This window comes from Hyperoodon ampullatus, assembly GCF_949752795.1.
Source record: "Hyperoodon ampullatus genome assembly, chromosome: 6".
NCBI classification, from domain to species: Eukaryota; Metazoa; Chordata; class Mammalia; order Artiodactyla; family Ziphiidae; genus Hyperoodon; species Hyperoodon ampullatus.
The window spans coordinates 114,520,898-114,545,469 of record NC_136919.1 but is presented as its reverse complement, the minus strand read 5'-3'; positions in this window follow the sequence as shown (position 1 = coordinate 114,545,469).

The window sequence follows — 24,572 nt, the reverse complement described above, 5'->3', positions numbered from 1 at the left end:
AACTTCATTGAGTAGGCAAATTCACAAATACAGCATCCATGAATCATTAGGATTGACCATATGAGAATGTACGGAACCCAAATAACAATCAAAGATATAATAGAGTGAAACTTTTTCAAGCAAAATCTTACCCTATGAAACTGAGAAAGCTCATCACATCCCAGGTGAAATCAAAGAAGAGACTGACTGTGTAACACATTCTGGCAAAATATCTGAGCTAAGTCACAGAAGGAGTATCCGAAATGGAAATTAAAATAGATGATCATAAATAAACAAAACACTAAGGAAAGATACCTCCAGTAGAACAATGGGCAATGTACGTAAACAGAATGCTCACAAGAAAAGGAGGTACCCAATAAGCATAAAGCGATTCAAACTCAATATGCACAAGTCTGGGTGGGGCACGGGGGCAGGAAGGTGTATCCTTGGGGATAAGTGGGGAGGAGTTAGCATTATAGAAAGGAGGGCACACAACATCCTTGGTAGGAAGACTAGATTCACGCTCAACAGATTTAAATACACACACACACACACACACACACACACACCCTGATGTATGTGACTGATCAAAAAAATGGAGGCTTTGAATAATAGGTGATTATCCCTTCACAGAGAGTTGCTTTAAAAAAAATGAAAAATTGGGTCGAATCCTGATCTGCAGCCATAAGCAGCAAGGACCTAGGGCGTGTACGTGTGTGCATGCATGCGAGTATGTGTATTAAATTTGAATTTTCCTATGGTGGAGATACATAGTCTATGAGATTGTGGTTGGGCACTTGTCCCTAGGAAGTCACAAAGAGGTGAAAAGCAGCTCTGTTTCTGCTGGAAGAGCGAAGAAGGAAGGGGCTAATAGCCAGGGAAACAGGCCAGACTGTGGATATTCAACCCAAAAAAAGCACAAACACATGTCACCCTGAAAATAGTACTGGCTGGACAAATGATGGACTGGAAGAGCCTGCTGAGAAAGAAATCACTGAGAACATTTTAATTCTCTTCCACCATTTGACTTCTGCCACGACTGTAAAAACCACAACAAAGGGAGAAAGGTTTACTCACCGTGAGGGAGGACGAGCGAAGAAGGTCACCCCCAATGAAAAATGCTCCACCAAACGTACAATGGCCTCAACTATTATTTTTCCATAAGCCAAATGAGGTACCCTGCCACCTCATTCTACAGCTCAAGATTTTCTTAAGAGAAAGAGCCCCTGGACTGTTCACTTGTGAACGCAAACTGATGCCCCTATCTCCTATCCTGGGGGCAATAAAGCTCTGCTCATTAATCCAGTGACATAGAAACTTAAATCATCCCTCGATTCTGGTGTAGGAGGTCATGAGGTCTGGTTCAAGGAGTCTGATGACTGATCCTCCTTTTAACAGTTCTCTGTGCCCATTTTATTCAGCACGGTGCTGGGATGTTTTCCCTCTACCAGCTGTTCTGCAGGCTCATTACTTGAGACACAGAAACCTTGAAAAGGCATGGATTCAACTAGAAGAGGGACACAGAAGTTGGGTCCCAAGCCCCACAGAGGGTAACCTGGACCAGATGGTTCCTGACGAGCATTATCAATAATCCCTAATGTAAGGAGGAAGGAGATGCACAATTTAGATCGGCTCTACATGTGGGTGTAAAGTGCTTATCAAGACATAAAGGGTTTATTTCAAAGTGGATGAAAACTCATCTCTACAACAATAGAGAACGAGAGATTAATAAAATGCAAAATTCCTGGATCACTCTAAGCTGTACGCCTGTTCTTTTTTCATGCAGACATTCTTTTTTTTTTAACATCTTTATTGGAGTATAATTGCTTTACAATGGGGTGTCAGTTTCTGCTTTATAACAAAGTGAATGAGCTATACATATACATATATCCCCATATCCCCTCCCTCTTGCGTCTCCCCACCACCCTCCCTTTCCCACCCCTCTAGGTGGTCACAAAGCACCGAGCTGATCTCCCTGTGCTATGCGGCTGCTTCCCACTAGCTATCTATTTTACATTTGGTAGTGTATATATGTCCATGCAGACATTCTTAAAGTAACTTTCCCACCAAATCAAATTTTCACTTGGGGAGAGAACAGAGCACATAGGGAAGTATTCCTAATTAGGGAGAAAAATTCATTTTAAGTAGTCACTTAGCATTACAAAATAAGTAATGCATTCAGCAGCAAGAGATAAGCATATCACAGGGAACAAAGAAGAGCTTGCTATTTACTTGTGATCATTCAGAGCATCGGTTATACCTGTGTGACCCAGAGTGTGGGCTGCCAGCTGAATGTGTGTCATATCCATTATGGAATCAGGCCAGGGAGGTTACATTTCTTCTTCAATTCACTCTTCTAGTAGTTATGGTAATAAGTTGCAATTTAGCCTCTCATGACTTTTCATTACATTTACAGGCATTATGTTCTCACAAGGGATGTTACACTAAACAGTTCATGTTTAAATCCATTAAAGGCACCTTGCATTTTTCACAGACGCACAGAAGGGGGTTGACATTCTCAACCCTACTTCCAATTGCTAAGTTAATTATTTTTCAATGACATGCCTGCTACACTGCCTTGAAGTTTTAGAAATCATCACATATTAAGCAGTTTTCAGAATACTGATTTTTTTTCCAACCAAACTTCAGGGAAAATATATGTCTTCAAATTCTTACCTTACCCTTACCTTCATCTGGGTAGTTATATCTCTCGTGATTAACTCACAGCAATAAATCCCTCTCTGATCTAGTCTTTCTTTTTCCCAGCAAGCATTATCATGACTATTCTGAAGAGGGGCACCATGACAAAATCATGGGTGTGTGGCTGTGTGTTGAAGAGAGGCAGTGGTAAATCTCTTCATGAGTTTACATGGCTGATTTGAGGATAATCGTGATTCACTGGATAACATACTCCCCCAAATTGCAATTTTGAAATATGTAAAGAAGTAGGAATTGGGAAGGGAGTATTAGAAAGTGGGGAGAGACTGTATACTTATTCTCTCTCTTAAACTATAATTATGCTCACTTGGTAACTTCTTCTAAAATTTTCTATTTGTGTGGATCTCTAAACAAGAGCCTGTAGCATTTCCAGTGTAAAATCCAAAACTCTTAAAAGTTGGTTTCAATACCTACTAAGTCCCACCACTTTTTAATTTGTTTTGAAAATATAATGTAACTGTATAATAGCAGGGGAAAATCAGTTTTTATCCATCATTCACAATCTGATCTTCCCAACTAAATTATTTTACCTTTTCATATTTCCTACCATGTTTGCACCAATTTATGCCATATGCGTGCACACACACACACAGGATATTTTCACAGTGAACGAAATGATACATACACTGTTATATACCTATATAATTTATATGCACATGTAATATACATATACATATATATACATGTATATACATGTAATAATGTATGTTACATTGTAATACACAATGTAATATATAATGTATATTGTATATTTCTTGATTATTGGAAACATGAACATTACCCATATGTTCATTTGGAATTTGATATATGGCTATTTAGCTACCAATTATTTCTCTCATTCCTGTGACCACGATTGCCATTCATTTTGGTTTAATGGGCCAGGCTTTCTAAACTTCAATTACTTCCTTGAGGAAAAAAAAAAGTCTGAATAATAATAACCAACCAACCTTGTTCACTGAAATATCAGGAACCCTTTAGAGAGTCAGTGTGAAAAACACTGTGAAGAGATAAACCGTTTGGAATGCAAGGTGCTATGGTCCTCTCCAAGGTGTCTGTATCTTACACTCCTCTCCAGGGAGATGTTTCTTCTCCAGGTGAGCTGGTTCTGCCATGCCCTCACATCCCATCAAGACATATCTCTCACTTCCAGACCCAACTGACAATTCAAACACCACCAGAGAGGCTTTTAAAATGCATTCTACTATACACTGTCTCTAACTTCAGGGGACACGTTCTCAGTGCCTTTGGTTTGAGGGGAGGAGCTTGATGAAAAAGGGCTAAATTCTCATCTTTTATAGAGAAAAGCCAAAATACAGTGCCTAAAACTACACAGCAATAATAAAAATCAAGAATTAACATTATAAACATGTTATTCAAGACTTGGTAATACCAAATGTAAAAGCTAAAAGAATGAAAAGCTGTTGCCTATGAGAAATGGACAATGGGACAAGGCAGGGCAGAGGAAACTTACTTTTATAATAATCTGTGTAGAATGATTTGACTCCTTAACCTATATGCATATATAAATTTTATAAAAATACAAACTTTTAAAAACTTTTAAATTGGAAAAAATGTTTATAAAATGTCTTGCACAGTGCCTGTTACACGGTTTGTGTTTAATCAAAAATGTATGTTTCGAAATTGAGCTATTTGTAATGAGGTGGATGGACCCAGAGTCTGTCATACAGAGTGAAGTAAGTCAGAAAGAGAAAGACAAATATCATATGCTAACACATATATATGGAATCAAAAAAAGAAAAGAAAGAAAAGTGATCATGAAGAACCCAGGGGCAAGACGGGAATAAAGACACAGACCTACTAGAGAATGGACTTGAGGATACAGGGAGGGGGAAGGGTAAGCTGGGGCAAAGTGAGAGCGTGGCATGGGCATATATACACTACCAAACGTAAAATAGCTAGTGGGAAGCAGCCGCATAGCACAGGGAGATCAGCTCGGTGCTTTGTGACCACCTAGAGGGGTGGGATAGGGAGGGTGGGAGGGAGGGAGACGCAAGAGGGAAGAGATATCGGGACATATGTATATGTATAACTGATTCACTTTGTTATAAAGCAGAAACTAGCACACCATTATAAAGCAATTATACTCCAATAAAGATGTAAAAAAAAAATGTATCACGTTTCAAATGAGAGACAGTGCTGCTTAAAAAACAAAACAAAACAGAAGCTTGACTCCTAATTGCTCTCATTTTATAACGATCAATTTGACCTTCTCGATCATGGCCTGTGTCCCAATAACCTGACTCCATCAACTAATCTTAACATATTAGCTCCAAAGGAAGAGCTTGCCCCAAATTCTCTTAGTGACAATGCTCTGGAATCCCATCATTTCATGGTTTTCAAGACTGTTCATCCACTGATGAATTGCCTAATTTGTAACTCCAACCTTGAACTCTGCTGAAAGCTCCACATGCATGTAACATGCACTCTATGACTTCACTTGGGAGTCTTGGAAGCTCAGACTCAATATGACTGAAGCTGAGCTGGGTCTCTTTCCTCAAACCTGCCTCCTTCAGTGTAACTGAGTCAGTAAACGGCGTCACCATAAACCTAGCTCGTGTTCAAGCAGGACACTTGAGACTTGATCACTCCCTCTCCATCACTTCTCAAATCCAATTCAGAACGAAGTTATGTGGGTCCTGACTTCAAACACATCTGAGAGTGGTATACTGCTCTTCATCACCTTTGTCACCAAGTTAGTCCACCTCAATCATAAGGGCTTTCTAACTAGTCTCCTTGCTTGTATGGTTTGCTCTTCTTCACTGGGTTTCCACACGCAGGCAAAGTGATTTCATAAACATAATCTGATCAAGTTATTCCCTTGATTAAACTATTCAGTGGGTTCCCACTGTCCTTGTAGGTCATTGGGAGCTTCTATCTTGAAACCGATGCTTTCTCTTCACCTTGTACCATTCTCCATCCTGTTCACTATGTCCTACCTGCCATACCGACCTCATTCCAGCTTCTCAGATGCACCAAGCTGTTGCCCCACTTTGGCGACTTTGCACACAAGACCACCATTGGCTAAAAGATTCATCTAAGTGTTTGACAGCTAGCCAACTCCCGTTTACCATTTAGGTTCCAGTTCAAATGTCCTTTCTTGAAAGCATCTTTCTCTGATGCACTGATATAAACGAACACCTATCAAAGTTTTCACCTTTATATTTATTTATGTGAGTATCTGTTGGTTGAATCCTCTTCCAAATTGTGTTCCAGGAAGTCAAGGACTACTCCTATTTTGCTATTCAAGGATGGCACCTTGTAGGTGCTCAAGCACTATTTTAAAGCATCTTCTGTAACAGGTTAATTCATTAAAGAACTATAAAATCAGACTGCAGAGATCTTGCCCATGGACAATCTGTGGGGCTCTGGCTGGAAAAAAGTCCTTGGAAAATGACTCTTCTCACCCAACCTTCCCAACTCCACAGGTCGAAGGCACAGCAGGATTCCTGATGACTTACACAAACTCAGCTCAGGAGCGCCAGACCTTCTTCTTCCTTTGGCTCCACTCTCAAATAATATGAGCATTTCTTATTAAAAAGGAAAAGAGCATCTAAGGTATTTTATCCGGAGTATTTGTTCAGTGAAGTTTACACAGCTTGTGGAGAATTATTCAGCAGGAAATTAAACCTCCGTAATTCTGAATTTTCACTTTGCTTTCAATTGGCAAAACTTCCTGGCAAACCACTCTCCCCTCTAGAACATTTGTAATACCACATCCGCCACCAAAACGTGCTTTCTGAGCCAAATCACAAAACAGGTTAGACAGGACGACTCTCTGGAGGTCTGAGATACTGGGTCATAGATAAGACTATGAACACACCATGAGGGCATTCAGATATAGCCAGCAATGAATACCTAGGTTTTGCATGGTAATTTGAAGCTTATGAAGTACTCACACAAGATAATGGATTCACTGGGAAACTTCTTCTGTGTCACCCATGTGGATATGTTATCTGATTTGAGCCTCCCAATAATTTTTTTTAATTTATTTATTTTATTTATGTATTTTTGGCTGAGTTGGGTCTTCGTTGCTGCACGCAGGCCTTCTATAGTTGTGGCGAGCAGGGCTACTCTTTGTTGCTGTGTGCGGGCTTCTCATTGCAGTGGCTTCTCTTGTTGCGGAGCACAGGCTCTAGGCACACGGCCTCAGCAGTTGTGGCGCACAGGCTCAGTTGCTCCGCGGCATGTTGGATCTTCCCGGACAGGGGCTCAAACTCGTGTCCCCTGAATTCGCAGGCAGATTCTTAACCATTGTGCCACCAGGGAAGTCCCCCAATAATTTTATGAGACTGATCTTATACCTATTTTACTGGTGAGATGACTGAGCAACTTGGAAAGACTTAAAAGACTTGCCTAAGGTCACACAACTGGTGCCTCAAACACAGAACTCAAAATTAGAGCTTCTGACAAATTATTATTTTTTTAAATTATCCCTTGGTGCTTCTCTTCAGCAGGAATCATTACCTGGCTGTTTCATTTAGAGAAGAGAATTGACTTCATCTTACATACAAACAGTTTTAACAGAGAATGGGTTTATATGTTAAACAAACAAACAATTAGATCCTTTATGTACTAAGGAGAGCCAAGTTAATTTTTAGTTTTTTACTTTGCTCCACTTAAAAAAAGAAAGGTAACTTTTTTTTTTTTTAGTCTCAACTGGACTAGAAGATTTTAGAGGGCTTTTGTACAGGGAATAATTGGACGACTATTGATCTTATTTCATTATGTATAAGACACCACAGATTGCTTCACTCACCATTATTTTTATTCATTTAGAAAGAAAAAAGAATACTGTGCCAATTAAATCAGGGTAAACCAATGATAAGATGAATCCCATTTTCAAAAATGTTTTTTAAAACTCTGTGCATTTAGAATCTATGAAATATACAAGAGAATCTAAATCATTATGACAGGAAAATGTTTGTTCCCCAGATATCTCTTTAGAAATTTGTATCTTTTTTATGTTCCTTTTGCTAAAATCTTAATTTCAGCCTTCACCGTTTTTTGCCTAGACAATTGATAATGCAAAACCTATTGTTTTACCATCTTAGTTCTCCTCTCTCCAATCCATTCTCAGTATTGCTGTTAGACAAATCTTCCTAAAGCACAGCTCTGACAATAACTTGCATGGACTAAAGATTTTCATTGATTTCCTACATACAGGATTAAATCCAAACTCCTTACATGATAAGCCAAGGCACTTTACAATTCACCCCAATTTACCTCTGCAGCTCCATATTTCTTCACGTCTCAGTGTGTGTTTTACCCAAAGTCTTAGCTTCTCACCATTCTCCAAGACACCATACATGTAGAGGTGAACATTGTTTCCTCTCTCAGTATTCTTCTTTCTCAGTATTATTATTATCTCTCTCAGCCATAATTCTCCTTTGTTGGTAAACTCTTGTGCATTCTTTCAGACTCAGATCAAGTGAAATATCCTTTATAAAACATTCTCCACCCACTTCCGGGCAGCTGGGAGAGCTGTATGAGAGAACTGGTAATCATTTAGCCCAATTCACCCCTTTTACAGATGAGCAAAAAGAGGCCCAAACAAGTAAAATATTTTGCCGATTATACAGCAAGTTGATGCAACGTTGGCGTAGGAATTCATGGTTTCTCACTCCAAGTCCACTTTTTCCTCCACTTACATGGACATAAATGAAAGAATAGAGTGAAGGTAAAACCTAAGACCACACCTGGTCAGCAAATCTCCATAGTTAACCTCCAGCAGGCTTTTTTGGTTTTGATTTTGCTAAAAGTAATTTAAATATTTTTATCATTGCTTCATATGATATGGAGGTAGGACAGGGAAAAAATCACTCAGCTATTCTTACGATGCAGGAAATTTTCAAATAAACAAGTATAGGATGTTAAGACTGTCAATTAATTGGTGAGATTAGGCTTGCCATTTTATTTTTATAAATATATATTTTTTTCTGAATGTGTCTGAGTCTAAGGTGGGCAAAAATAATTTTCTACTTTGGACTAATATATAAAGGTCTTTGAAAGTCTGTATTACTGACTTGTTGAATTCATGACATCCTACCCAGACCACCAGGAGGCAAAATGATGTTCTGAGAAGTCAATTACTAGTAGATTCAAATCTCTGTGCCCTTTTTTGGCTTATTTTATGTCTCAGAGTAATAATGCCAATGTCACAAAACATAGTGAGGATTAAATAAAATTTGTATATTTCAAATGCCTATCACAGTGACTAACATAATTAAGGTTCAAGGAATGTTAGCTCCTTTATCTGCGTCCTACTGGGTGAGGTCTACATATGGTCGCTTTTAGGTTAAATCCATTGTTAAACCACCAATGTAGTTTAGGAAAATTTTATTTAATACATCTGAAAAAACACAGAGCTTTGGTATAAATTCCCCAGTGAGAGTAACGCCATCCTGTTTATGTAATACACAGATGTGTTCACTTTAAGAATGGGGTGGGTGGCAGTGCCACCAAATGTCATAGTTTTTGGTTATTGACCCCCAGCTGAAAAATGGATCAGTTGGGCAAATAGAAGGAAGCAAACAAATGTACAACTATAAGTATCCACACACACACACCCAGAAATAGAGAGATCAAAGGCAGATTATAGCTACCCAGGAGAGACACCAAGAAGATTCGCACTGGGGTAGCAAGATCAAGGCACCCAGAGACCTATTCAGGACTTCCAACCATATCTGGAGAGAAATCAAAGGCTGAATCCTTGGCTATTGCATTTCAAAATAAATAAAGACTCCTCTATTTCCTTCACAAAAGATCAGCCAAGCTAAATTTATGCTCCAGAATATTACCCTGGGAGCTGTCCCTGGAAGAAACCATTTTAACCCTAATACTGCTCTTTGTTTTGAATCCAAGTCTTCTGCCATTGCCCACACAGCCATTAGCAGACAAATTAGAAAAGCATTCAATCAAAAAATATTTATTAGGCAAAACTGTGCAAAGTGCTGTACTAGGGGAAGTGCCAGTCCCCAGAAATGATTGAAACATCTCTCTTAAAGTGTTATAAACTCCCTTTATTATTAGTTTCTTCTTTAGGGTTAAGCATTGTCTTCTTTCTTTTGAAGATCTTCCTTTAAGTGTCAAAATCCCTGGTATGAGGATAAGACATTCGATTGACAACATCTTTCCAGAAGACAACGGCTGACCTCTGAGAGCATAGACTGGGAAGAGCTCATGAAACATATTAAAAGAGAAGAGGAAAGAAAGAAAGGTAGCAAGAGAACCAAGAAACAAGACTCCCTACTTTAGTGAAGTTATATATTGTGTGATATCGAGCTGAATTAAAAATAGATTTTATCTATATGCTAACTTCTATCAATTAATAGAGCTTTGTGCTAAAGATTGTGAGTCCATTTCTGGACAAAGGAAGAGAGCTGGAGTGATGGTACCCATAACGTGCATTTTGTAACCTTGCTATTAGGGTTTGGAGCCAGAGTGTCTAGATTTGAATCTGGGCTTTGCCACTTACAAGCTCTGATCCTATGCACATCATTGCACCTCTCTGACTTCAGTTTCTTTATCTATGAAACAAAATACGGGAAGATTATTATAATTGGTTAGGGTACAGTTGCAAAATATTTAGCCTCTGACTAAATTAAGCAGAGATAATTTATTATCAGATACTATTAAGTGGCTTACAAAATCATAGGAAAGCTGGAAGAGCCAGCTCCTGGCTGACTTACTGAAACACTTCCCAGTCCCCAGCATCACACTGCCTCTGCCATGATGGCAGCAGAGCTGTCACCACCAATGAAAGAAGGTGCCATATAATGAAGCTGCCAACCAAAAACCACCATGCCTGTGACACAGCCCTACTCAGCAAGATGAATGTCTACCATCCGCTCTTTCCCCTCCTTAACTCAGTTCTGAATCAAAATCTCCCAGAAGTACTTTCATTGCTAGAATCCAAATCATATGCAGCCCTCTAGCTGGAAGGCAGTGTAAGACCCTGAGATGTTGGACTTACAGCACATCTAGTTTAGGAGGGCACTGTTGGCAGGGCAATTCGGGGCATCCCCATAATCACTGATCCCCATGAGGGTATAAAGAGCCAGACCCTTTTGCCTCAAGGCAGGATATCTCTGAAGGTCATCCCAGCTCCAGAGGTCCTCATGTAATTGACTGAGTCCTTCGTTGTGACAGCCTCACAGTTCAATTCCTTTCTCTGCCCAATCCTATGCCCTTTATTCTCCACAACTATTGATCTCATGGTCACTCCAATACCGACTTCCTGAATATGAATATTCACCTTAGAATCTGTTTCCTGCGGAACTCACCTAAGACAGACATGTTAGAAGTACATGGAATAAAGGTTGAGTAAGTCAACTCTCAATATTCACCACAGCTTTTATCATGAGTATGAAATGGTGTAATACATATGAAAAAAATCCCAGGGCTTTCACACACTGCCTGGCCCAGGGTGAGCCAATATATATGTGCTTAGTAATACTGGCTACAGCTAACATTTATTGAGCACTTACTACATTTCCAGATACTCTTCTAAGTTCTTTGCATAAACCAACTCATCTAATCCTCATAATAAGCTTAGGAAGTACTATTATCCATTTTATAAATGAGGTAAATAAGGCACAAACAGGTCAATTTCACAGAGACTATAAGTGGCAGAGTTAAAATTTGAACCAAATAGTCTAGCTTTAACCTACATAGTTTAAGCCTACAGAGTCCGTAGTCTTAACCCCTTTTCTGTAGTCTCTGCTATGACGCTTCAAAAATGTGATGGGGTGGGGCTTCCCTGGTGGCGCAGTGGTTCAGAGTCCGCCTGCCGATGCAGGGGAAACGGGTTCGTGCCCCGGTCCGGGAGGCTCCCACATGCCGCGGAGCGGCTGGGCCCGTGAGCCACGGCCGCTGAGCCTGCGCGTGTGCAACCGCTCCGCAGCGGGAGAGGCCACAACGGTGAGAGGCCCGCGTACCGAGAAAAAAAAAAAAAAAAAAAGTTGAGATGGGAAATTATTTTTACATTTAAACGTAATTTAAAGCCCACCTAGGTTATCTAGGTGGGCTTTAAATGTAAACACACGTGTCCTCAAAAGAGAGTGGCAGAGGGGGATGCTAACACAGAATAGGAGAAGACGAGGTGATGATAGAAGCCGAGACTGGAATGATGCAGCCACAAGGCAAAGCATGATGGCAGCCACCAGAAGCTGGAAGAAGCAAAGAAAAGATTCTCTCCTGGAGCCTTGGGAAGGAACCAGCCTTGCTGACACCTTGATTTTAGCCCTGTAAGACTCATTTCAGACTCTGGGTCTCCAAAGCTGTAAGAATAAATATATTTGTTTTAAGTCAGTAAATTTGTGCTAATTGGTTTCAATAGAAATAAGAAACTAACACAGGGTCATAGAAAATTATGGTATTTGCAGTATTATGTGGAAGCATCTATTGGAGAATTCGGAGTTAGACCTGCCTAGTGATTACAGGTTAATAGGTAGAATCTAATGGACTCTGAAAATGCTGACCTTGGGCTTGGGGACCCCCTACCACCATCTACTTCATTACATGGGACAGTTGCCAGGTGGGGAATGAGACTCAGAAATGTAATAAAGGGGTACTTTGTCATCAGTATTAATAGGTAAAGCTTCTCTTCTCCCCAGATTTAATTTCAGGGAGTTGTAAGTTATGCATAGCCCAGGTCAACTAGTAAATAATACAGGACATGATTCATACTTAATTTTCAGAGTAGCTTTTTCTGTGTTCCACCTGACTTACACAGAGTCAAAACATGAACCAGAGTTGAGACCCACATAAATCCAAATATGAGACAAAGCCAGCTCCCATCTGCTAATCAGCTGTCAGAGGATGGGAGAAAAAGAAGGAGGTCCCCCATCCAAAGGCCATTAAAACCTTCTTTTGAAAACAGAAAATGTCTTCCAAATTTAGAGAGCCTCACTCTATCTCTGCATTCTTAGCCCCTGAGCCAGGCTCCTTAAGTCCTTTCTGGAACAAAGTGCATATACTATAATAAATATAATTAATAGTTTCCTTTATCTTCACTGTCTAGTTATAAACAGGATTGGCAACGACAATGGTGTGAGTCAGGAAGTAGAAGAAATGGTCAATTTCTGAGTAATTTTAAATAACCAGCTCAAGGATAACTGCAAATAAGGTGATCTAGAACCAGTGCTCCTCAAACTAGTGGTGGTGAGAGAACAATTTTATTTAAAATCTCCAATACATCATGGTCCAATAACCTTGTAAATTCAATCAAAACGAATTACTGGAAAAGTGTAAGTAAGAAAAGATATACGAAATGCAAGCCTTATTTATTTTACTTACTAAATACAACAAACATAAAATTACTCTTTCAAAACGCTATTAAAGTTTCTGAAAAATTAATCTTAATTTCTGCACTTATTCTGTCACCAGTTGGTAACAAACAGTTCAAGGATGGACATCAGTCCACAGAACACACGTTGAGAAGCTCTGGTCTATACTGCCAGTCTCTAGGTTAAAATTTTAAGTAAATTTACTGCTAGATCCAATATGCCATTCTCTAATCTCAGTTACATTTCTAGGTAACTTTAGTAAAGCGTGTTTCTCATTAACTCATTGTGCTAGCTCTGAGCAGTCTCCATAGTTTTCTTTGAATAATGGAAACATTTCTGTATACCCTAAATAAGGATGTTTGCTATTTCTACAATTTTTAAACTACCTTGGCTTCATTCTCAAGTTCAGAGCATCTTGAACTCCTTGGAATACTGGAATTGTGGAAGGCTGAAATAATGATGATTTAAACAATTCAGAACTGTAGGCCAATAGGGCGATTTTGTGAAAAGAAGGAGAGCTGAATTACTCGAAGACCTGCACACCAAAAAGTTCCATTCTCCAATTGTTTCACAAAATATAGTATAAAGGAAATCTACATGAGATCCACCGTATGCCTTCTTAAAAGGAAATTACAGAGGTACCAGCCCAGCCCACTGATTCAGGATCTTTGTTAGTGAAACCTATGAATTCACATTTCAAATTAAACAATCCATCTAGCTTTTAGATGTACAAAGGCTTAAGAACTGGTGCATTAGTTTTTAAAAAGTGCATTTATAGCACAAAATTCTTCTCTTCTAATAAAATACAATTAAATTCTTTTTTCATTCTTACATTCTTTTAGAGCTTCATAACTACATCATATTAGTGTTAGAGCTGATGTTTTTACATTTCATCTTCTTTCAATTAGAGTAGCTAGGAATATTTTGAAAATAAACACTTTTTTTTCATTTTTTTGTAATCTTTATTACAGAAATTGCTCGGCAGGAAAAATGTGAGATACGCTTCAGGGGAAGAGGTGTAATGACTGGCTTTAAGGAAAATGACACTCGTCCTAGAATAGCTTGAAGTCATTTGGGATTCATTTATTTCTGGCTTAGTGGGAGAACTGATCAAATGAATCTAGAAATTGAGTTATCAGCACAAAGTCTCTACAGAGTAACTAGTTCTGGAAATTCAGACTGATGGGAGCCTTAAATCACAGAATAATTTCACCCCACCTTTCTGAGAACCCATCATCCAAAAGGGCATGTCTTTATGTTCACATCCCAACTCTCAAGTCACTTGACTTTACTGGGAAATACAGAGGTGTTGTTATTTTCATTTTACCCTTTCCTTGCTTCAAAACAATATGATTACATAAGAATTATGTTTTTGGGATCAAGATGGCATGATTTTCAGGGAAGAAGCAGGACCAAAAAGAGAATAATTAATTGAATGACTATTATGTAACAAATATTTTATAGACATTATTTCATTTAATCCTCATAATTCTGCAAAGGATATAGGCTCTCCTCTTAATAAATACGGAAGTGAAAGATCAGTGAGGGTAAGGAACAAACCTGAAATCCCACGGCATGTAAGTGACAGAGACAGAATTACACCCAGCTCTACCTTACTCCGAAGTCTGTGTGGGTCCATCACACAGCAAGGCTTCCTAAGCAAGACTGGTTTTACAAGTGTGCCTTTGCCTCAGCAATGCTTATTCTTGCATAGGTTTGGGAGTCTATCGTTCACTACCTATGCTCTATCCAGAATTAGACTGCCTAGGTATAAAACAGCTTAGATACAATTGCAAAGGATGGGGTACCAGGGAAATGAACATAGTGGATTTATACCAGATGTCAGCCAACAATCTGTTTTTGGCATCAAAGAGCCCAATAAACATATCTGACATTCAGCTATACAGCTTCATTCCACAATGGCAATTCCCTATCATCCCACTAAATAAAAGAACACTGGTAGAAAGAAGGCTTTCTAAGTCAATGAGGTTGAGTTTTTGGATTTTTCCAGTCGAATCCTCTCTATTTCATGAGGCCAGATAAATCCTGAGATACTGGTCCTATCTCAGAGCAAGGAGCACTACAGTTGGGAAAAAAAGAAATCACCTAATACTTCTTATTCTTCCACTGAATAAATTCAGGCTTCAGGACATGAAATAAGTGAGTTCCTTGGGTGTCATATGCATTGATAAGATAGTTCTCAGATATGCAAAACCTGAACGGCCCTTAAAACTTCACTCTGTCTTAAAGTCTTGCGTTGGCTGCCTTACAAAGATAAGCTTCTTGTCTCTAATAGAGCCAAGCAAGAGAAATGGAATCAACCAACACAATCTGATTCCTTTTAAATAAGAGTTGGCAATAAATACTTCTTTAAATCACAGGTATTCCTAAACATCAAATATCTCTTCTTGTTTTCCCCCCACAGAACACAAAAGTGTACCAAATTGCAGTTAATAAACCAGTTTCCAATTCCTTATAAGGTATGACAGCTAATGACAGTTTCTGAGCAGGATTAAAGAAGTATACTTGGTCAATATAGTTTTAACCAGACTAATGACCTGTTGCTATAGATAGCTGTCATGCAGAGAAATATATGTTTTTCTATCAGGTTCCTTGAAAAAGTATGTAAATATCTCCCCCCAATTTCCCTATTGCCATCAATTACGTGCCTCAAGTATGTAGGGGAAATAGTGCCAGACGATGAATTGTTACATTTCCTCTCATCTTTCCCTCTTTTTCTTGACCAACAGAGCCCAGAAAAAGCCCATTTTATGCTCGAATGTTACAGTTTTCCTCAATTAGGAGGTTTTATATTGTTGTTGTTACTATTTTTCAGTGAGTTTTGTAGGCTTTATCTTTTTAGAAAAGTAGTACACTAAGTGCAATGTGGTATCCTAACTTAGATCCTGGAATAGAATAAGAACATTAGTTGATCAACTGGTGCAATACAAAAAGAATCTGTAGTTTAGTTAATAGTAATGTACAAACGTTAACATTTTAGTTTTAACAAATGTATCACAGTTTTATAATATATTAACATTAAGAGAAACTGGGTGAAGGTTACATAGGAACTCCACTTTCTTTGCAACTTTTCTGTAAATCTAAAATTACTCCAAGTTAAAAAATTTATTTTTTCAAAAAAAAATTTATTACAGAAAATTTAGAAAATACAGATAAGCAGAAATATGAAGAAATCATAGCTCAAAGATGACTTGCCAAAATTTTGGCACTTCCAGATTTTTTTCTATGAAAAAATATCTTTAATTCAAACTGCATGTATTATCTTCAAATACAGTTTTTACTTAATAGTATGTGTAAATACATCTATTCATCAAATATTAATTTAGAACATGCATTCTTTCAACATTCAATCATATTGACTATTTCCTACAATATGTCTAAATGGTGTTACATTGTTCACATCTATCTTAAATTGCTGAAATATTGAACAACTATAAAATTTTTACGTTACTATCTTTTTATTCTTTAAAAATATGCTGTGAAAATATATTGGGGCCAAATTTTTATTTACAGTAATAATTACTGTCTTAATAAAAGTTTCCATAAGATTATTATTTGGATTAACAGGTATGCCAATTTTGAAAAGAAGTATATGAGAATGCTCATTTTGCTATATTCTATACCAGATTAAGTATCATTATTTTAATATGAAATAATTTTAAAATACTTTTCAATTCAACAGGAAAAAATGTTATATTATGCTTTTAACTTAAATTTCTTGAAAATACACTAAGGTTGGACATATGTTAGTATGTTTACCCTCCATTAGTACTTTTTCTTCTGTATTTTCTGGGTAACCTTTTCACATTGTATACCAGAGTATTTATCAATTTGATTACTGATTTGTAAGATTCATATATATATATGATCCTTTGACTAATACATATGTGACAAATATTTCCTATAGGGTATTATTTGTATTTTATTCATGTATAAGTTGTTTTTGTCTAAGCAAATTCATTTTCTCCTTTATGCTTTCTGCCTTTATCATGCTTTAAAAAATTCTCATCCACTTCAAAAATATATTTACACATATATATATGCATAGCCACAATATTTTTCTAGTTCTGTTTTGTGGGAATTCTTTAAAATATATGTCTTTAATACTTCCATCTGGAACTTATCTAAATGTATGAGATAGGAACATTCCAAATAAGTAATCCCAAATGAGTAATCCCAAATGAGCATCAATTTGAAATATCACCTTTTGAACATATTAAATTCTTACATATATTTATGTCTATTTCTTGACTTTTTATTGTATCTCTTCTCATCATCTGTCTTCCCTCTGCCAAAATGTAGTCTGTATATTATAATGATTTGGTAAAATAAACAGATTAAGTAGCATGGACATTGGGTTTTCCTTGATGTTTTGAAACAAAAATCATAACATCTTCAGGGTTCAACACACTTCTGAAATATTTTCAATCTCTCCTATAAATTAAAGTTATTTTCCTTGTCTGCTTTTGTAATGGCTGGGTCTCCTTCTCAGATCAACAGTCGGAGGATAGGTTGATTGACAAAACTGCCAAGCCAGTTCTCAGGGTCTAGGCAGCTTATACACTGTGCACTTCTGCTTCTTGATACATTTATACACCACTGAGATTTTTTTAAATGGAGCTGGAACTCCTCACCCCCCTGTGCTTTGACAGATCCCACTCTCTCTGACCTCTTTTCTTCCTTAAGACTGTCCTTAACATTTTTAATCTAATATTTCATATCTACAATATGTGGGGTGAAAAAAGAAAATGTCAAGATTTACTCAGGGTTTCACACCTTGGTAAGTCATTGTCCTATTCAGTAGCATGTTTAATATATAATACATAGTGCTAAAATGCATATCCTGAATGTCCATTAAGTTTTAAACAATGGCGTTAGGAAAACAAAGAATCAACAGGGGTCAGTAAATTGGCTTTCCAGTTAAATAGTGCATTTTGGGTAAAACAATCAATGATCTAGTCTGTGAAGTTTAATCATAACATAAATACCTGTGGTTGCTATCTAACCTTGAACATAGAAAAGGCGGCTAACTGTCACTTGAGTTTAAGACAGAAAGCTAAAATCACCAGTAGATTAACCTAAGCTCAGCGCTGCTTGTTTCTCTAACTTGACTGAGACATCTGGTCCTTTTAAGCCATGAATCTACACTGTGAGCAGCAAAGGTTCAGAGACAGGTTTTGTGTATGTTTCACCATAGTGATTCTCCCCAGAAGCCCATAGATGAAATAATTTAGAAATTCTTTTTTTCTCTCTCAACGTCCACACTGACCCTAACTCTCTCCATCAGGCCAGGCATTTTCTTTCTCCATCAGAAGATCTGTAAACATTGAGTCATTTGTATGGATAATTTTCCTTACATGTTGTTTCATTTTTTTAACCGGGAAAAAGTAAAACCACAATTTAAACCAGCAGCAGCAGCCCAGAATTAATGAAAAACTAAAGGAGAAAAAAAATCGAGGATATGAGAAAATCTGCAGTGACAAATAGCCCCACACAGGGTAGCGGTGAAGGGAAAAGGATGTTATGAAGAATTACAAACAGAGGTAAGAACTATTTTTAAAAGAATCTTATGAAACACCTTATAATTCATTTCAATTGCCTCTAATTTTATATAAGAAGTCAATATGAGATTCATGGCATTTTGGTCAGAAAATTGTGTGAGAGTTAAGGCCAATGAATCTGGACGCATTCCATCCTTAACCTAGGAAATAATTAAAGATATGGACACCCACACACACATTTGATCATATGACTGTCATTGTAATAGAAGATCATAGCTAAATTAATAAAAACATTTACTCTGGTCCACTGGGTTTTTGGAGAATAGGTGTATATGATAGATGTTGCAGGGACTTGTGGCTCAAGATAAAAAGAGAAGGTAGTAAAGAAAGTGTTTCCAGCTACTGGCAGTAAGAAAGATCAGTATCTGATTTGCAACCCATTCCCCTAACAACATGCTGAGATACAGAATTACTCAGCCCCTTCCTATTCTAAAAGACCTTTTCAGAATGAATATATTAGGTTGCATCTCATGAAATTGTTTTTGAACTTCAAATGTTTTTGATTTTTAAATGACAATTCCATAAGATTTAACCTGGTAGACTGGGGAAGAGGAAGTAAAAGGTGGAACACAGTACGATTTTTGGGGTCATCACTTCCCATAGCCATCCCCCAGGGAACCATATAGTACATCAAAACCGTTTGGGCTGGGTCAACACCCAACTACTGCCTGCAAAAAAACAAAACAAAAGAACTCAACCAACTAATCTGATAGGGAGTTCATTATTGTAAGCAGGAATTTGATAATATAGGAGTTAGGCTAATATTACAATAATGTAATTGGAGCCAATCCTAAGCAAAATTGCGTAAAAACAAAAGAAATTTAAGTGTGATCATGGCTGTGGGGGAATTGATAGCTCTGGGTTGAATTCTAAGTCTGCAGTAAATGTCTGTGTCTTGCGTTTTTCAGCCTATGATCAGCACCCCAATCAGAGCCTATCTACCCCATCTTTTCATAATGGCCTAGAGAAAACTATGTCCTCTCAAATCTTTCAACTATTACTCCTAGCTATTCATTAGATGCATTTTAGGACTGTATTCCTATCAGTCTTACTAATTCTAAATGAATAATAGGAATACAGTTGACCCTTGAACAGCATGTGTTTGAACTGCACAGGTCCACTTGTATGTATATTTTGTTCAGTAGTAAATACTAAAGTACTACATAATCTGGTTAGTTGAATCAGCAGATGTGGAACCACAGACACCAAAGAATCACAGATATGGAGGGACAACTATAAATTATAGGCAGAGTTTTTACTACATCTCAGAGGGTTGGCACCCTACCCACCGCATTGTTCAAGAGTCAACTGTATTTGCCTTGCAGAAAAACCTGTATTTTAATAAACAATTATCCCTCCATTCAAAATAGGAAGGTCTAATGGTTGAATTCCAAGCACTGGTGAAGATTTTGAGGATGAAGATTAGTCCTCTAAAAAGGGAACCCTCTTGCACTGTTGGTGGGAATGTAAATTGATACAGCCACTATGGAGAACAGTATGGAGGTTCCTTAAAAAACTTAAACTAGAACTACCATATGACCCAGCAATCCCACAACTGGGCATTCAAAAAGAGTCATGTACCAAAATGTTCACTCCAGCTCTACTTACAAGAGCCAGGACATGGAAGCAACCTAAGTGTCTGTCTACAGATGAATGGATAAAGAAGATGTGGCACATATATACAATGGAATATTACTCAGCCATAAAAAGAAACAAAATTGAGTTATTTGTAGTGAGGTGGATGGACCTAGAGTCTGTCATACAGAGTGAAGTAAGTCAGAAAGAGAAAAACAAATAACATATGCTAACACATATATATGGAATCTAAAAAAGAAAGAAAGAAAGAAAGAAAAATGGTCATGAAGAACCCAGGAGCAAGACAGGAATAAAGACACAGACCTACTAGAGAATGGACTTGAGGATACAGGGAGGGGGAAGGGTAAGCTGGGGCAAAGTGAGAGCGTGGCATGGGCATATATACACTACCAAACGTAAAATAGATAGCTAGTGGGAAGCAGCCGCATAGCACAGGGAGATCAGCTCGGTGCTTTGTGACCACCTAGAGGGGTGGGATAGGGAGGGTGGGAGGGAGGGAGACGCAAGAGGGAAGAGATATCGGGACATATGTATATGTATAACTGATTCACTTTGTTATAAAGCAGAAACTAACACACCATTGTAAAGCAATTATACTCCAAAAAAGATGTTAAAAAAATATATATATATATATATCTCCACATCACCAAAAATAGGTTACACAATTAGTAGGATTTCAATACATTTTTATTAACATAAAAAATAATTATTTATATATATATAAAAAAAAGATTAGTCCTCTAAAAAAGCGCACTTTTCTATAATGGGCCAGTTAGTAAATAATTAGGTTTTCTGGGCCATGTGGTCTCTATTGCAATTACTCTGCTCTGCACTGTAATGGGATAGAAACCAGAAACAATGTGTAAATAAGTGAGCATGGCTGTGTTCCAATAAACTTTATTTATGGACACTGAATTTAAATTTCATATAATACTTATGTGTCATGAATGATTCTTCTTCTTTTTTAACCATTTTATAATGTAAAAATCCTTCTTAACTCATGTGGTCATGTAAAAACAGATGGCAAGAAAGATATGGCCCATGGACCATAATATGCTGACTAGAACTCAAAATTTACCACATTAACAACTGCCATCCCACTTAGCCAAATGCAATTTCTCCTTGTATTTTTTTTTCAGTATAAGTAGGAAAAAAAAGGAGATATATATATATATATATATACATACATATATATATATACACACACATATATGTATATGTATAGAGAGAGAGAGGAAAAGAAGAAGAAAAAGGGAGAAGGAAGGAAGGAAGGAAGGAAGGAAGGAAGGAAGGAAAAGTGGAGAGAAGAGAAGGGAAGGAAAGTAAGGGAAAGAGAGGGAAGGGGGGAAAATACTCCAGAGAGCAAGAAAGTTACTCACATTTCTTCTCTTGGTCATGGTAACTTGTCCTGGTTTTGATCACTAGTTGCACAACTACTTGCACTAGTTGATACTCTAGTAGATGAATTTAATCTACTGCCTTTTCCAGTCTTTGTATCAAAAAATTGCACTTATATTTGCTATTCCAACTGAAACACTCACTACCCATTGAAAGCCACTGACCTCCTGCAAAGTGAAGCAATCTGAGATAACTTGGCATGGTGTGACAGGTTGGTTCAGATGTTAGTTCAGCTGACCACTAGCTGAACTATCTTGAGTAAGGTCATTAATCTCTAGATAGTTCTCATTTTAGAAATAGGATAGTGATGCTCAAAACAATCCATGTAACCATACTAGGGTGGACCAGCTGAATCTCAGCCCTGTTAATTCTCTAATTAAAAAAAAAATTACAGTGATAATTAAATGAAAGAATTGTATAGTAAAATTTCTAGAAAAGTAGAGTTGTTTAATAAATTAGTGTCATCATACTGTCCTGTTAAAAGAACACATAAAAGTCTGATATTCTACAAGCAAGGATATAATAGAAGTGAAATTCCTGTAACCAGAGAGAATATTGAGTATTGTTTAGGTCGACTGTTAAGCTAGCCAATAAGCAGATTAAACTCCTATTTCTCAAAACAGTGTTAATGTTAATAATGGTGTTTTCAGAAATGGAGAAGTAAATTACACAGAGCCATATTGGAGGGTCATTTTCATAAGACATGCAGAGGAGAGAGGAAATATCAATGCCTGCCAATTGCTTTGGATTTTTATTAAAATTGGCAAGGAATTCTTATTTGAAAAGAAAAAAGACATAGCATCAAGTAAATTTGTGGTTTTAAAGGGAGAGAATAAGAGTGAAGACAATCTTGTTCATTTTCCTGGAAGCATTATAACTAATTTGGCTCTTGGTTTGTATTAGAAAAAAAGTACTAAACACAAGGTAGTTCATATCTGTGAGTCATAGGAAGTTCTGTAGTTCAGGGAAATTATATCAAGTAATTTTATGATCTGCTGGGCAGTAATTCCATTTAATAAAGATACAGATGTATGCTTTGCCACATAGAAAAAAGTTTTCAAGTGTTCTCATCATAACTTTGGTTGGTTTTTAGATTTTAGTTCTTCTGGCCTATTTTTCATTTATTCCTATAGCAAATTAAACTTTTATAGGATTAAAAAAAATAACCTTTATGGAAAAGTCACTTTACTTAGTTACCCAAATTTGCAACCACTTCCTAAAGCTATAATCCAAGCCAGGGAATCATATCCATTGACAGGTAAAGATTTTTAACAACTTGGAAAACATCTTGCATGTAAGTACTTCAGTTCAAAGAAAAGCAATGCCTAAGTATACCATTTGGGAAAGAAAGCAGTGTCTTCTTTACTAAAAATCATAAAACCAAATAAAACGTCGAGTAAAAAAATTATATTACACAGTGACTCTAATTCCTTAGGGTAAATAATACCTCAGGGAATAAAAACACACTACTCATCATTGCAATGTTATACCAAAAACAATAAAAGATGAGCAATTAAACCTGTATGACCACAACTACCAGTTTTACCTATAGCATATAAAGAGCTTGGAAGTTGTCACTCCCATCCTTACAACAATTAAAAGGTAAACAGACTGAAAACCAATGTCTTTTGTTGGATGCATAAGACAAGTTTCATGGCAAACTGCCACCACAAAAGCTGGAGAAACAGGTGACTGCAGATAATTACATCTGACATCTGCTTGTCCTGAGCAGATGCCTCTGGAAGCTAAATGCAGACTAGCATGAAAGAGCAAAACTCCTGGAAGCCAGTCTTAGGGGATGCCACACTTTCCTGGGCTTTATTTTCAAGACACACATAAGGTTCTCAATGTGAAAATCCAAGAAAGATGGTTATATCAGAGGTCAAGAAAGAATAAACATTGTGACATGCACCCAGGACCTTCTCCATAACAAGGCCTATTCTCCAGAAGGAAAAACTTTACCAGAGCCTTATCCCCTGTAGAGCAAGGTCATCTCTCTGATTCAAGCCTCCTCTAGACTTACTCTCTAAACTAAAGTGCTTCCCTTCCTCCATACCTTCCTTACACAATACCAATAAGTCTCTAGTATAATGGCAGTGACATAGTAGTATAATACAACTCAAAGGGCACTAAGACATAGACTTTATCTAAGATAGAGTTCTTAGGCAAACCCAGAGAAAACAAAGGAGACACGAAACAATGACTTTGAATCCTCTGACACCAACAGTTAAAGAAAATATTAAACACAGCCCAATGCATACCCAGATTAACATAAAAGCTCACACTAGAGGCCTAGCTACCTCAGTTTTGATTACTAGACAAATTTCTGGCTTTCAACAAAAAATTAGAAAGCATGCTAAAAGGTAAGAAGAGACAGAGTCAGAAGAGAAAATGCATGCATGAGAATCAGATTCAGACACGACTCAGATTTTGGAATTATTACATAGGGAATTTAAAATAACTATGATAGGGCTTCCCTGGTGGCGCAGTGGTTGAGAGTCCACCTGCCGATGCAGGGGACACGGGTTCGTGCCCCGGTCTGGGAAGATCCCACATGCTGCAGAGCGGCTAAGCCCGTGAGCCATGGCCACTGAGCCTGGTGTCCGGAGCCTGTGCTCCGCGACAGGAGAGGCCACAACAGAGAGGCCCACGTACCGCAAAATAAATAAATAAATAAATAAATAAAATAAAATAACTGTGATAAAAGTAGACAACATGTAGGAACTGATAGGTAACAGAGAGATGGAAACTCTAAAAAAGAATCAAAGGGAATACTAGACATCACAAAAACTCTACCTAAATGAAGAATATCTTTCATGGGTTGATTGGTAGACTAGACACAGCAGAGGATAGAATCACTGAGCTTAAAGATAGGTCAATAGAAACTTCCCAAACTGAAATGTAAAGAAAAAAAAAAGAAAGAAAGAAAGAAAAAATAGAATATTGAAGAAGATCTAAATAAATGGAGAGATATTTCATGTTCATGGACTGA